Here is a 15,973-nt window from a genome sequence, read left to right on the forward strand (position 1 = left end):
CAGCAATATAATAGATAACTCCTCAAACAACGTGGACAGAAAATCATGGATAGTGCATAGCCAATTGTTTTAAACAAACTTCCCACTGTAACTGGTCCAGCAAAGGTCTATAAAGTGAACTCTTCCTACTCAGAAAGAAAGAATAATGACTGAGGTTAGCTGCTAATGAGTAATGTGACATTGTGCATCCTTAAACCGAGATTCTGTTAGTCCTAGTTAAAGTTCAAGGAGACTGCTTTGGAATCTTATGAAATTCCAGCAAAAGAACAGGGTTCAGTCGATGGAGAGTATCAACCATTCATTGTAGACTGTAGAAAAAGCAACCAAAAAGGGGCTTTCTTTCAATTCAATATTTAATGCAAGAAAGAAAACCCTTTCAAATGTTACTTGTTACTTCTGCTGGTTATAAACCTGTTCTGCATGGTGATCAACCAGTATTTTATCAGATATTATCAACAAAGGTTGACTTGGAATTACGAGTTCCAAGAAATATCAGTTCAATAGAAGAAAAAATAGCAATATTGCTTTTCTCAGAATGTCAAGTCTTTGTGGCCCCAACCCTGTTCACAGATACAATAGAAATTAAGTGGCAATCCCCTAGCCATCCCCTCTCGTTCTTCATTTAAATCAATTGTCCATGATGAATCTGTGACTTCCCCTTGTACATCAAGCTGTGTTGAATTGTGCAGCAACCTAGTGGGTAGGAACAGAAAATGAATTTTAACCTGACTAGGAAGCTGAGAAACCCACAGTAATGGGTTGTTATTAAATATTATTCTCCAGTGATTAATACTTGGTGATGGGATGGGCAGGAACTGGCATTATTTCTATCCTGTTAATCTCCCACCTAGGTTTGAAGTTCCTAAGTGCATCAGACTACTTTAGTGCACAGAACATGATTAAAGCAAGATACTCGCAGGGCTGGGACACAGATTCTCTTCCCTGCTCCAGTAATCAGTAAGCACGTTAAGGACATGTACATATGAGGACGTCTTCAGTATGCACCCGTTTAAGATAACCCCTCCAAAAGTGGAGAAGCAAATTTGAATACTTGTGCGCAAATCTGTGTGGCTCAAGCAGTTGAGTTATTTAAATGTCATCACAAAAGTGGCTACTTGGTCAATTGTATATATGCTTTTAAACAATCTGCCACCTTGCTTCCATTCCTTCACACGCTCTCCATTGTCTTTTCAAGATTCTGTTGTTTTCAATCATTTAACCTATTCCACTTTGAAGAGGCTGCATTTCAGGCAGTTTCTTCCCTAAATCACAACTTGTTTATTAATAACAAAAAATCCCTTTTTCTTCCCTTTGCCGGATATACAGCATTATAAATGAAGAACTAACATTTAATATCAAACTGAATCTCCTCTCACCTCCCTCCCCCACTGTGCCAAGGAAGCAGACAAATCTGTACTTGGAGATGACAGGAGGAAATACGTAATGGGGAAAGTCCCGACAGAGATCACAGGCTGCAGAGTGCAGAGCAGACTTGTAAAATAGAAGGTGCTGAGGAGACTTAATTCTGTGAAACTCAGCTCAGAATTATTGGATTCAGAAAGCTCTAAGTAATTGTTTAATAATAAATTTCCAGGAAATGATTATACTGTATATGTTGACGTTTGTACTACGCATGTTCACATTTTTTTCTGATGCAGTATAACTGTGGAAGCATATTGCCTGATTATATATAGATGTTTTGTCACTGCATGTGTTACTGGAGTTGGGTAAAATTTGACAGATAATACTCATGCCTTCAATTATCATATCACTTTGTTGAAAAGGATCATTATCACCTCTAAGTACAGTAATATCTGCATTGCAAGAGATAAATAGATGATTTTTTTGCCTGTAGCAACTCTTTTCTTTCCTCTGTACTCAGTGGCTCCACTCTCTCTGGGTCCCTCGAGGCATATCTCACTCATTATGTCTTAGGGCACATTTATTTCCCACTCACTCTCTTCGAGTGTATATATCTTTCTCTTTCTCCACACTGCTGCCTTGCCCATTCATTCTGTCATCTTTCTCCATCCAAGACCCTCATTTGTTTTTCTTTTGTATCCTTATTTCTTGTATCCTTCTCAATTACATAGTATTTCACATTTCACTCCATGAACTCTCCCTTGTTTCAATATCAGGTTTAATATCACCAGCATATGTCATGAAACTTGTTGGCTTTGTGGCAGCTGTACAATAATATATATAGAAAATGAGAAAAAAAACCTGTGAATTACGGAATATATAAAATAGTTAAATTGAATAAGTATTCCAAAAATAAAAATGACAATAAAGTGGTGAAGTAGTGTTCATAGGTTCAATGCCCATTCAGAAATTGGATGGCAGAGCTGTTCCCAAATTGCTGAGTGTGTGCCTTCAGGCTCTTGTGTCTCCTTCCTGATTGTAGCAACGAGAATTGGGCATGTCCTGGGTGATGGGGGTCCTTATTGATGGAATCTGCCTTTTTGAGGCATCGTTCCTTGAAGATGTCCTGGATACAATGGAGGCTAGTGCCTATGATGGAGCTGACTAACTCTCTGCAGCTTATTTCGATCCTGTGCAGTAGCCCCATCTCTAATGCTTTCAGTCCCTATCTCTTAGGCCTCCTCTCTCCCTACTCCTTTACCACTTCCCACACTCTTTTACATACCATCCCTTCTCTAGGTCTTATCACTTTCCTTCATTTGCTCTGTTTCCACATCCGCCTCTCCTAACCAATACTGATGAAGGGTCTCAGCCCAAAACATCGGTTGTTTATTTCCCTCCATAGATGCTGCCTAACCTGCTGAGTTCCTCCAGCATTTTGTGTGTGTGTTGCTCAAGACTTCCTGCATCTGTAGAATTTCTTGTGTCCTTCTCCTGACCATTCAGCTGCCTTTCCTTTGCTCTCTGTGAGCCTGGCTGTAACTTTCTCAGCGACATGGTGTAATGTTACACTCTCAGCCTCTGGCACTTTGTAACAATGGGTTGTTATCTATTGAACACCTCTAGTTGCTGCACAGAATTCTTCCTGTAAATTTAAAGTGAATTCAAAATAAATCCAATAAATTGTCTGAGTCAAACTGAGAGTTTAGTTTGATGTAAATACTGAAGCTTTTTTTTTATAAAAATCATGGTTGTGCAAGGAAACCTAAAATACTGTTATGTTTTCAACAATATAAGTCCTACTTCCTCATCCAGGGAAGGCAGGGAAGAATCATAATATATTTTTACTCTATATCCTCCTTTTGTTTTTGCATAAGCAAACTATTCAATGGCTTGGGCTATTACAGATTACTTGTTTAGAGATTTTCCCTTCTCCCCCCCCCCTCTCAGATTCTCACTCTCACACAAACTTCAAAGTTCAAAGTAAATTTATTACCAAGGTATATACATGTCACCGTATACAATCCGGAGTTTCATTTTCTTGTAGGCATTCACAGTAAATACAACAAACACGATAGAATCAATGAAACACGAGAAAATCTACAGATGCTGGAAATCCAAGCAACACACACAAAATTCTGGAGGAACTCAGCAGGCCAGGCAGCATCTATGGAAAAGAGTACAGTTGGTGTTTTGGGCCTAGACCCTTCAGCAAGATTGTAGAAAGAAAAGATGAGGAGTAGAGTTAAAGGGTGGGGAGAGGGGAGGGAGAAATGCAAGGTGAAAGGTGAAACCTGGAGGTGAAGAGGTGAAGCAAAGAGCTGGGAAGTTGATTGGTGAAGGAAATACAGGGCTGGAGAAGAGGGAATCCGCTAGGAGAGGACAGAAGGCCATGCAAGAAAGAAAAGGGAGCAGGAGCACCAGAGGAAGATGATGGACAGGCAAGGAGATAAGGTGAGAGAGGGAAAGGGGGATGGGGATTGGTGAAGGAAGGGTGGGGGCCATTACCAGAAGTTCAAGAAATTGATGTTCATGCCATCAAGTTGGAGGCTACCCAAAGGATTATAAGGTGTTGTGCCTCCAAACTGTGTGGCCTCATTGTGACAGAAGAGGAAGCCATGTATTGACATGTCAGAATGGGAATGGGAAGTGGAATTAAAATGGGTCGCCATTGGGAGATTCAACGAAAGAGCACTTCCAACACTACGAACAGACAATGTGCAAAAGACAACACACAGCGCAAATGCAGAAATAAGGAAATAAATCATAATAATTATCATGGTTGTGTTGAGTTGTTCTCTGAGCTTGCCAATTTACTTTCTTATTGGATCCCATTTTGAACTGAAAAGTATATAAGGGCCAAGTATTCAGAGGACATACTGCAATCAACAGCACACTAACGATATCTCCTCGCTTGGTGACGAAACGTTGGCAAGTAAATTGCCAAGATTAGAGAACAACTCAACATAACCCTCAACCATCCAAACTACACATCTTTCAAATTATTTCCAATAATCATCATTATCATCAACATCATGATCCCCACAATCTGAGCAGACGAGATGTTGACAAGGGAGCAGCAAATGCCTGGCTCAGAGTTAGGGACTTCTTCCAAGAAACAAAGGAGTTCCTTTTAGCAATACAGGACCAGGTGGTTAACACAAAAAATATCAAAAATACATCATAAAAGACCAACGAATCCAAAACGATAAATGTAGAAAATGCCAAGAGAAACCAGAAACAATCCAACAGATTCAGGATCCAGCAGCAGTTTAACTCAATCTGATTATTTACACAGGCACAATCAAGTGGTAAATGTCTTCCACCAAAATCTTGCTTGAAAATATAAACTGATAAAAGACAACATAGCTTACTATCAATACAAGCCAGATCCAGTTTTAGAATCAGAGTCCTACAAATTATACTACAACTGATCCATTATTGTGGATGGACAACCTATAATATCCATCCGGATATAATATTACAGGATAAAGAAGCAAGAACAACTTACTTAATAGGTACAGCTATTCCAAACACACATGACATACAGAAGTCAATAAGTGAAAACACCAGAAATATGCTGAATTAAAGGAATAAATCAATAGACTAAGGAACATGATCAGGGTATACATTGCCCCAACAGGAATATCTACATCTGCTATCATCTCAAACTCACTGCACAACAGCATTAAACAATTAGGCTACACAGAAATATTTACATAAATCTCCAGAAAACCACAATTCCAAACAACACTTGAGTAGTCTGAAAGTTCCTAGCAGTCGAGAAATGAGTGTGCTTGGCTTTGCCTGTACCTTAGGTTTTACCAGCTTGAGCTGAGAAAAAATAAAAATAATAATCATTTGTAAGCAGTAAATATAAAGGACATGAGATGGAGTCCTTGAAAGTGAGCCCTATTTCAGTGGGAACAGTTCAGTGGTGGGATGAGTGAAATTGAATGAAGTTATCCCCTCTGATCCAAGAGCCCGTTGGTTGAGGGCTGAACCTTGTGGTGTGGGTTCTGAGGTTCCTGTACATTCTTCCTGATGGCTACAGTGAGAAGCCTCGATGGTGGGGGTCCTTGATGATGGATGCTGATTTTCTGCAACAGCGCGCCATGTGGATGTGCTCATCGGCGGGGAAGGCTCTACCCATGATGCACTGGGCCATATCCATGACATTTTGTAGGCTCTCTGCTCAAGTGCATTGGTGCTCCCATACCAGGTTGTGATGCAACCAGGCAATATACTCTCCACCACATTTCTACAGAAGTTTGTCAAATTTCCAAACGACTTGCTGAACCTTTGCAGACTTCTAAGAAAGTTGAGGTACTGCCGTGCTTTTGTCATAATGGCAATTATGTGCTGGGCCCAGGACAAGTCCTATGAAATGATAACTCAGAGGAACTTAAGGTTGCTGACCCTCTCCACCTCTGATCCCCCGATCAGAAGTGGCTCATGCACCTCTGGTTTCTTCCTCCTGAAGTCAATAATCAGCTTCTTGGCTTTGTTAATAGAGTTACCATTAGTCCACTGGGAATGTTGTTGACAAAGTTTTATCTATGGCTAAAGCAAATTGATTTTATTCTTGATCTCTGTCGATATGCGTCTGTGGAGGGATAAAAATAATAATAAAAGTATCAAGATGGTCATTGTACAAATGTAGACTTCTCATGGATCATGTGTATTTGGTCAGGATATTTGGTATGTTGAAAAAGGCCTCGTATGATAAGATGGATTGTAGATGCCATTCATTTGAGCAGCATCACAGTACAGGTTTCCCCCGCTATCCGAAGGTAGAACGTTCCTATGAAACGGTTCGTAAGCCGAAATGTCGTAAAGCGAAGAAGCAATTACCATTTATTTATATGGAAAAATTTTGTGAGCGTTCGCAGACCCAAAAACAACCTACCAAATCATGTGAAATAACACATAAAACCTAAAATAACAGTAACATATAGTAAAAGCAGGAATGATATGATAAATACACAGCCTATATAAAGTAGAAATACTCTTCCACAATCATTACTGAACTGTTCTCCGAAGCGAAAATCTCATGCAAGCGCTCTCGGCCGAAAATCTCATGCAAGCGCTCTCGGCAGAAAATCTCACACAAGCGCTGTTGGCAAGAGCGCTCTCTCCAGTAACCTTTAAGCTATGAAGTTGCCAAATCATACCCAGCTACTGTTGCATTCTCTGCGAATCGGAATCTGTCCATGGCTTGGGGGTTGTGGTGGTGGGACACTGGGGAGTTATCTTGTCATCTGTTTCCATTAGATCAGGCAGCTCATCTTCTCCTATGACTGCCCGCCTCGATGTCGAAGGTCGAGGTTTGTCGTCTGCTGTGGCTGATGTGGAAGGCTTGCTTGACTGCTGAGTCTCGCGCATTTTTCTATCACACAGTTCTTTGTAAGGACTCAAACCATCCTGCAAATATTCCCTCACCAACGTACCCTTTCAAAATTGAAGTCGTACTTTATCATTACTCATTCGGTTTCGATTGTTATCCTTTTTTCTTCCAATTGCATCAGCTCTTCATCTGTCAGTTCTTGGTCATGGGATGCCAAAACCTCTTCAACATCATGTTCGTCAGCTTCCACAAGCCAAACTCATGTTGTCCTTACTTCATTCACCATGATCAAAACGCTTAATTATGTCTAGTTTTACGCTAAGTGTAACACCCTTACGAGCTCTTTCAGGCTTTTCTGATACCATAGAACTCATCTTGCAAATGGCTGCTCTCAGGCATGTGTTTAAGTGATGCAGGCGAGAATGCGTTCCGAATCCAGGGGAGAGCAGCTGCTTGGGGCGCGCGCTGCCTTTTATCGCACGCTGTTTTCTTTTCGTAACAGTGAAGCCACCTCCCGAAAGCGAAAACAGGGTACTAATGTAGGTCTTTCGTAACAGTGAGGTTTCGTAAAGCGAACGTTCGAAAAGCGGGGAACACCTGTATACAATATTTGACTCCACGTGTAATAGTTGTGGTGTTAAGTGGATTTTGGGGAAGCTTGATCATTTTGATTTGTTCCAAGGAAGCAATAAATCTGTAACTCCACTTTAATCACTGCTTATGTATCGTGGGTGACCCATCTTATATTCAATAAAAGGCACAATGCCATAATAAATAAAAATCCTGGGAGTACAAAACAAATCGAGCAGCATTTGCAGAAAATGTTTTAAGCTGGAGAGAGATCAAGCAAGTTTGAGGAGATGGGGAGGTGGAGAGGGAGGAAAGAACACAGTTGAACTCCTGGGAAAGAGCAGAAAGGGAGCCACTTTTTGGAATAACTGCTTTCAGTTGCAGGAGACACCCTGAGCTTCCTGTAGCCTGCCTCTTTAATTTCCCACCGGCCTTCCACTCCCATTATAGCCTCCTGTATTTTTACAGCCAGAGCCAAAATAAACCTGAGTAACAGCACCTCATCATCTGTCTGGGCGTATTGAATCCACCTGAATCCGATACAGAATTCACCAACTTTAGGTACTTAACTTTCTCGTTTGGTATTTATCAGAACAGGCCATTTCTACCTAGAATCATTTTAGCTCTGTTTTCCTTTTCTACTAGTATAGCCTGTTGGACATGTGTCACAGCCTTACTATTGACAACATATTACACAGACCAGAATGTGCTTCCAACTGCCACTTTAACTGCTATTTTAACCCATTTGGTCTCACATTCCCTTTATTCTGTCCCGCCTCCTCCACCTTCTCTGCCACTGAAAACAATCTTGTTTTCTCTCTTTCCCACTACACTACTGACAAAAGGTCTTGGACTTGAAATGTTAACCATTTCTCCGTCCACAGATTCACCCTGACCTACAGAGCGTTTGTGACTTTTTTTCTTATTTTCAATATTCCCTTATTTTTACCTTGCATTACATTATGTGATTGTCTGTTAGGAGAGAAAGAGGTCATTGTAAATCATGACAAATTGTGAACCTTGCCTCTAACATAATTCGAGGTCTGTGCATGAATTATATCTGACTTGTTACCTGCCTCCTGTTGTACAGACTGGCTTCAACTGTGAGCTTCACTCCTCTTTGCTGAGCTTTACAATCAAACATTTTGAAACAGGCCTGACTACCACATTACCAGATTCTCGTTCTTAGCTTTCAAAATCATGGTTGTTAACTAAAACAAGTGAGGATATCCTCTCTAAGCTAACTGAAAGCATATCCATTTTTATTCTGAACAGAACTCTGTGCTGTCCATTGTCACTGCACCTGCTGTCTCCCCCACATCCTGTTTCTCAAAGAAACAAACAAATAGTGGAAGTTAAAAGCTCCATGGATTCAGTACATTGAATAGTTTATTTACAGGGGGTGGAGAAAAGATGAAGGCAAATACAATATACGTACCACTAGATTTTGCCACTGACTCCACCTATCCCACAGCACAGTTAAAAATATAACCTGCTTACATTAACTGGCTCCACACATTCTATAGCCTGCAGGTTTCTAACTATGCAAGGTAGTCTCAGCAAGTACTGACACATATTCTGGTTTATAAACTTAATCAGCTCCATCATGGGCACTAGCCTCCACAGCATGCAGGACATCTTCAAGGAGCAAAGCTTCAAAAAGACAGCATCCATCAGTGAAGACCCTCATCACCCAGGACGTGCCCTCTTCTCATTGCTACCATCAGGAAGGAGGTATAGGAGCCTGAAGACACACACTCAACGGCTTCTTTCCCTCCACCATCCAACTATTTTAATATTTATTTTTGCACATCTTATTTAATTTAACTATTTAATATACATAATATATACTTGCTGTAATTCACAGTTTCTTTTCTCTATTATTATGTATTGCATTGTACTGCCTGCTGCAATGACAACAACTTTCATCACATATGCTGGTGAGGTTAAAGCGGATTCTGATTTATAATGCCACTTCAGAAAATGTATTATTAATATTCAACACAAATAATTATGATAGAAATGAACAATCAGTAAGACCTGCACTTTTGCCCGCTTATTTACAAACAACATTTAATCACCTGGATTCTCTTTCTAATATTGTGATAGGGTAACATTCAGCAGTCCAATGCCATCAGTGGACAATTGCCCGCAAAGGAACTCATGGAATTAGTAAGAGTTGCAGCCTAACAGCACACAGCAACATAGCACAGGGCACCCACGATGACACGATGACTAGATATTGTTTCTGCTCAAGGCAGCAGCTCTTCATCAAATACCTCTGTTGCTTTATTTATCTCTGCCTGATATGACAGATGGTTTGTCTCTTTAAAAATCAAATTCATTTAAGTACATATATGTCACCATATGCATCCTTGAGAGTCATTTTCTTGTGGGCATACTCTAAAAATCCATAGTAGAATAATAACCATCATAAGATCAATGAAAGACCACACCAGCTTGGGCACTCAAAGGTTCATTTTATTGTCAAAGTATGCATGTACAATGCAACTCTGATATTCATCTTCTCCAGATAGCCATGAAATACTGAAAGACCATGGGTGTCGTTGAAAAAAAAGACATCAACTTCCCCTCCCCCAGCATGAAAAAGAAAATGAAACAAACTTGCAAACCTCAAAATCCCCCATCCCCTCCCCACCGAAAAAAACAGCGACAATAGCATCAAAGCAACCAACCCTCCCCGACAGAGAGAAAACAAAGATAATAGCAACAGATCCCAGACCCCTCCCCCGCAGAAAAAAAACAGTGACAGTAACAATCTCCAACCCCCTCACTCGCAAAAAAAAACGGCAACAGTAGCATCAAAACCCCATCCACGCCTCCCCCCACCTCCGGCGGTGCACACAAAAAAGCTAACAGATCACCCACCCATCAATCGGACACAAGAAAGAAAACACTGAAAACTGAAGGAGACCAATATAAAGTACAGTCCAATAATCACATAAATGTCAGAGTATCAAAAACATCTTTCTGTCAGCATACAAGAAGAGCGACTGCATGAACTCTGTCCTTCCATGAAGAGTAACTATGCCGGGTCTGAATGCCATAAACCCAGCTGCTCATTGTCATCACCCCGGAGGCCTCCATTGTTAGCAATTCACCTCGTTGCTTCAATCTTCCTTGCTGCTTCGAGATGAGGCTGCTCATGACCCCACGCCCCATCTCTAGTGTTTTCCACAAGTCACTTTGTGTTCTCGGTTCTCTTTGGGTCCCCGTCTTGGATCCCCACGAGGCAGCTCTCCGGACACAGAAGATCATTTGATCAAGCTCCAAACTGCCCGTCACAAGCTCCAACAGTTTTGCTAACACAAACAAGACAAAAAGAACAAGCAGAAGGTGTAGAAAAAATTAAGAGATTGGCTTATCTTTCAGATGCCACCTGAGAAATAGTTTCTCGCTGGTGTCATCTTGACCGGAAATCAGTGTGCGAAAGACAGCAAACTGTGCAAGTACAAAAAGAAAGAAATAATAATAGTAATAATAATAAATGAATAAGCCATACATATCAAGAACATGAGATGAAGAGTCCTCGTAAGTGAGTCCATAGTTTGTGAGAACATTACAGTGATGGAGAAAGTGAAGTTAAGTGAAGTTAAACTTATTGGGTCAAAAATCTGATGGTTGAGTGGCAAAAACTGTTCCTGAACCTGGTAGCGTGGATCCTAAGGCTCCTGTACCTTCCTCCTCTTGGCAGCAGTGAGAAGTGGGTGGTGGGGGACCCTAATGATGGATGTTTCTTCCCTGCGACAATACTTCATGTAGATGTGCTCAGTGGTGGTGGGGGCAGGTCTTTACCTCTGATGGGCTGGGCCATTTCCACTACTTTTTGTGGATTTTTCATTGAAGGGCATCGGTGTTTCCACACCAGGCTGTGCTGCAGCCAGTCAATATACCCTCCACCACACATCCATAGAAGTTTATCAAAGTTTAGATGTAATGCTGAATCTTCGCTAACTTCTAATGAAGTAGAGATGGTGCCGTGCTTTCTTCATAATTGTACTTACATGCTGGTCCCAGGACAGGTCATCTGAAATGATAACACTGAGGAATTTAAAGATGCTGACCCTTTCTATTGATCTAGCTACAGCTGTAGATGGTGTGGATGCTTCAGTCAGTCATATACAGAAAGTGAATATGGTTTCGTAGATAATTGCTATATGCTATTCCTTTATTCCTAGACAGTCCTGTGAGAAAGTGGATGACTTGTTTCCTCTCCAGCTTTACAAGCTCTGCAATGGCTGATAAAACCAATGCATGACCTGCGGTACTGTAGATGGGGTAGGGGGCAGCTGCCTTATCTAGCCGCTGGCAAGGAGAGAAAGCTGCTCATCTCCTTCCACTGCTTACGCAATGCCTTTTGTGTACTGCTGATGTCTGAATGCAAGGTTCTCAAAACCACATCGGATGTTCCATGAGCACTTGCAGTAGTCATGCATCAGAGATCCCCAGGAGTCAAAGGATTTTGCGATTTTACCCATCTGAGCACTTCCTCCAGTCTTTTCATCTGTCCACTTGGAAAATCTTCCTAGCACTGTACTTGGAATAGTGTATCTGTGTTGGGGGTTGGGTGTTCGGAATGCAAATGATTTGACCTGCCCACACATATCTAATGGAGAGTAGCCAGGCTTTCAATACTAGGAATGCCGGACAGATTCATGGTCTCCTGGCAGCAGTGATCCCTCTGACACATGCACCACCTACAGAGGAATTTCAAAGCATTGGAGAAAACACCATCACTTCTAAAAATATCTCCAAATTCACTGGAAAGACAAGTATTCTCTTCTGTCCCAACATTCCCTACATGTATGATTCCCTAAGTATTCAGCTTATAATACCTTTTCCTGCTTCAGTTAAATCACAGCTTGCCCCTGAAGAATTCATTCAATAAGCAGTAGAAGGAGGACACCACCTCAGAAACTGGCCATCTGTCCACCCCACCAGCCACGTCTATGGAAAAAGCTCTGATTCCTACATTGGCCCCATTAGCTACCTCTGAATTCAAAAAGCCAGAATGGAAGCAAGGTATCTTTGATCTCCAAGGACCAGCTGAGAAGAGGAAGAAGATTTCTAATATGGGCATTTCTATGATAGTCCTAAAATGTATGATACTGTACATAACTCAATATGCAATAGTGTTGTCACTGAGGAGAAGTAAAGGAATGTTTGCAGACACTAATTCCTAGGAGCCATGATCCAATTTATAGCTTTTCAAGAGGAGTGAAGTCAGATTTTCAAAGACAGTGGAAACTGATTAGATACATCCTGCAACCAAGAGCCTGTACTTAGACATTTCCTTCCTAGAGGTCAAGGTGACCATTGCCCTGAATTTCAGTATGATGACAGTTGTTGCCTGTGTTATGTCCCAGCTTTCTCTTCCCCGCAGTGGTAGGAAGCTCACTGACACAGGCCTTTTTCTTTGAGGAGAAAGTCTCTCCCTCTCCTTGGTGAGAGAGAATTATGCTGAGGGGATCATATTGTTTTGTGAAAATTGCCGGAAGTGTCAGAGGGTGCAGTGTACTGCACACATCTGTCCTTGAAGCACCAATTTGAATTGAGAGCTCTGCAAAATTTGCAAGAGATATCATTCCCTCAACACAAAACTTTTGGTCATCCATTTGTAGAAATTTGTCATGGTCAGTAAAATCTATCAGAAATTTTAGGAACTGTTTCCACTCCAGCGAGGGAATTTGAAGGGTCAGGGCTACGCCTTTCTTCTGCTCTTTGGCTTGTACACCAGACAACAGTTTTAAGCATTACCATCTGGAATCTGGTGGAGAATGTCACTGGATGCCTTACGAATCAATTCTAATGTCTATGCTTCTTGGGTGTTTTTCATGTAGTATTCCCCATTTGAGTGTGAAATATCTTCTCACCATCTGTGGACTTCTGCATAATTATGCTATTTGGAGTACTCACTACTTACCCAAGATTATAGCAGGCATAGCAAGAAAAGGAACATAGAAACAGGTAACAGGGGAGGAGAAACTTAGCAGATTGTCACATAGTGAGCTTTCACTGGAAGCCCTCTCATGGCCACTTTGCTTGTGTAAAGATTCACTTGAGATCCCTACATGCCCAGGCAAGAAGGAAATATAAGGAAAATTGGCAAGCTATCCTTACATTCTGCCTTTAGCATTCAAAGATAATTTATTATATGCCTAACACTCTACATTTCAACTGCAGTATACCTGACTTAAAAGTTGCTTTTGAAAGTCTTAATTCTTGAAACTAGGTCAACCTGCAACAATTTTGCACAAAGCTACCCATCAATTGGTGAATAGATTTATCTTGGCTAATCAGTGACTCTACCACATGAGATCAAATTTCTCAAAAATAATGCGACACATCAGATGGCCAAAGTCTTGACCTTAAAGCAGAGCTAGGATTTAATTTAAGTAGCAAGCTACGGGATGCTGATGTGTGCTCAGTGCGCAGTCAGTAGATTGTATGTTGCCCAGCCCATCCAATTGTTTGTGAAGTAGTTGAGTACACTGTCTTGTTCTGCATGTTATTATTTCCCAGATACGGCTTTCCTCAAAATCCTCACTAGTAAGGCCATGCAGAACATGCTTCCTCCTTACAATATAAAAAGCAGTAAGGAATTGCATTGACCCAGAAAACCACACAATTTGAGGAAATTACAATAGCAGAGCTCTGTGACCCAAATCATTTTGCATGTTCAAGTGCCAGATTTAGTCCTCTCCACTAGCTACATCACCTTCTGGAATATGGCTGGCATTTTTGTATTTATTAAATTTGAAGGTACCTCCTAAGTGGCTTAACTTTCAATCTTGAAATAAACTATAAAGATTAAACTGACATCAAGCATTTCTTTATTCAGTCCCTCCACTTTTCAAAGGTCACTCTTCCTGCTCCATCCGATGGTTTCCATGAGGTACTCATGGGAAAAATTAAAGGGAAAGATTTTAATGAATGCTAATCTATGTTTTCCTGGGTGGCATAATATTGTAGCAGTTAACATAGTGCTATTAAGTCAGCAATTCAGGTTCAATTCCACCCCTATCCTTAAGAAGTTTGTATGTTTTCCCTGTGACTACATTGGTTTCCTCCAACATTCAAGAGACATTTGGGTCGGTGGGTTAATGTGACAAACGGGTGTAATTGGGCAGTAGGGGTTCATTGAGCCATAATGGCCTATTTCCCTGCTGTAGATCTAAATAAATAAAATATGCTCATCAGAATGTTAATGTCACAGCAGTAGTGGTGAAGCTGTCTGTCCCTAATTATCACAGACAATGGGAGGGAGGGAATGAGTACCCAGCAAAGGTTTAGTTCCTCTTTAAGAGGTTTCAAGGTTTCTAGGGAAAATTCTGATAACATTTGAACTTGACATTTTTTTTCATTACTGTGTAACTGGGCAGGAAATGACTTAAACTTCACAATTCCCTCCCCCAAAACCAGTACTTGGAACATATCATATTGATTGCACAAAGTTAGTTCAGTACCATGTGATATTGTCTACTTACATTCAGTGGCCACTTTATTTGGTACCCCCTGTACCTAATAATGTGGCAACTGAGTGTATCTTTGTGGTCTTCTGCTGCTGTAGCCCTTCCACTTCAAGGTTTGACATACTGTGCTTTCTGAGGTACTCTTCTGCACACCACTGTTGTAAGACATGTTTATTTGAGTTACTGTCGCTTCCCTATCAACTTGAACCAGTCTGGCCATTCTCCTCTGTCCTCTCTCATTATCATGGTATTTTGGCCCACAGAGCTACCACTCCCTGGATGTTCTTGTTTCATTTTTCACACCATTCTGTGTAAACTCTGTAGATTGTTGTGCATCAAAATCCCAGAAGATCAGCAATTTCTGAGATACTCAAACCATCCTGTCTGGCACCAACAATCATTCCATGGTCAAAGTCACTTAAGATCACCTTTCTTTCACATTCTCATGTTTGATCTGAGCAACAGCTAAACCTCTTGACCATGTCTGCCAGCTTTTATGCATTGAGTTGCTGCCACTTGATTTGCCAATTAGATATTTGCATTAATGAGCAGGTGTAGAGCTGTACCTAATATAGTGGCCACTGAGTGTAATTTCATTCTATATTTGTGCTCTGATTATTGGACCTTTTGTTAAACCCCAGCCCTAATCTGCAACTTCAGCTATCCCTAACTTCCATTCCTACTCCCCTTCAGCTATCTACGAACTGCCATGTCCACGAAACACCTTTTACTCTCTCCACTCTATTCCCACTAAACTAATAACAACCTGATTTCTTGTCCTGTTGCCTGATTTACTTGCTGTTGTTCATTGCTTCCCTTCCTCAGATACAGTCCCCTCACTTCCTCTTCTCAGAAATCCAATCCTAGATACTGTCTATATGAACAATCTCTTACCTTCCTCTTGAGAGTTCTTGAGCATGTTGGAGACTTGCAAATATGTGTCCATCTTTCCAGTCCTCTTTGTCTGAATCACCCCTCCCCCAATCATATTTCTGCTCTTGACATGGCTTCAATCATGAATGACATCACCTCTGTTTAGCCACTATCACAATCTATTGCCACTCTTAAGTTTTGTCCTGACTCTTAGTAGCACCTCTGTTCAGTTCACGACAAAGATACTGAGCTATCAGTTATAGAATCATAGAGTCATAGAAAAATACAGCATAGAAGCTTGCCCTTCATCCCATCTAGTCCATGCCAA

General features: G+C 41.0%; 1 protein-coding gene across 1 annotated transcript in view; it reads left to right on the forward strand.

The window, feature by feature from the left end:
* Window positions 1-15,973, forward strand: part of LOC134353791 (potassium voltage-gated channel subfamily KQT member 1) — an 876,116-nt gene that overhangs the window by 580,886 nt on the left and 279,257 nt on the right. The window lies entirely within an intron of this gene.

This window comes from Mobula hypostoma, chromosome 11, assembly GCF_963921235.1.
Source record: "Mobula hypostoma chromosome 11, sMobHyp1.1, whole genome shotgun sequence".
NCBI classification, from domain to species: Eukaryota; Metazoa; Chordata; class Chondrichthyes; order Myliobatiformes; family Myliobatidae; genus Mobula; species Mobula hypostoma.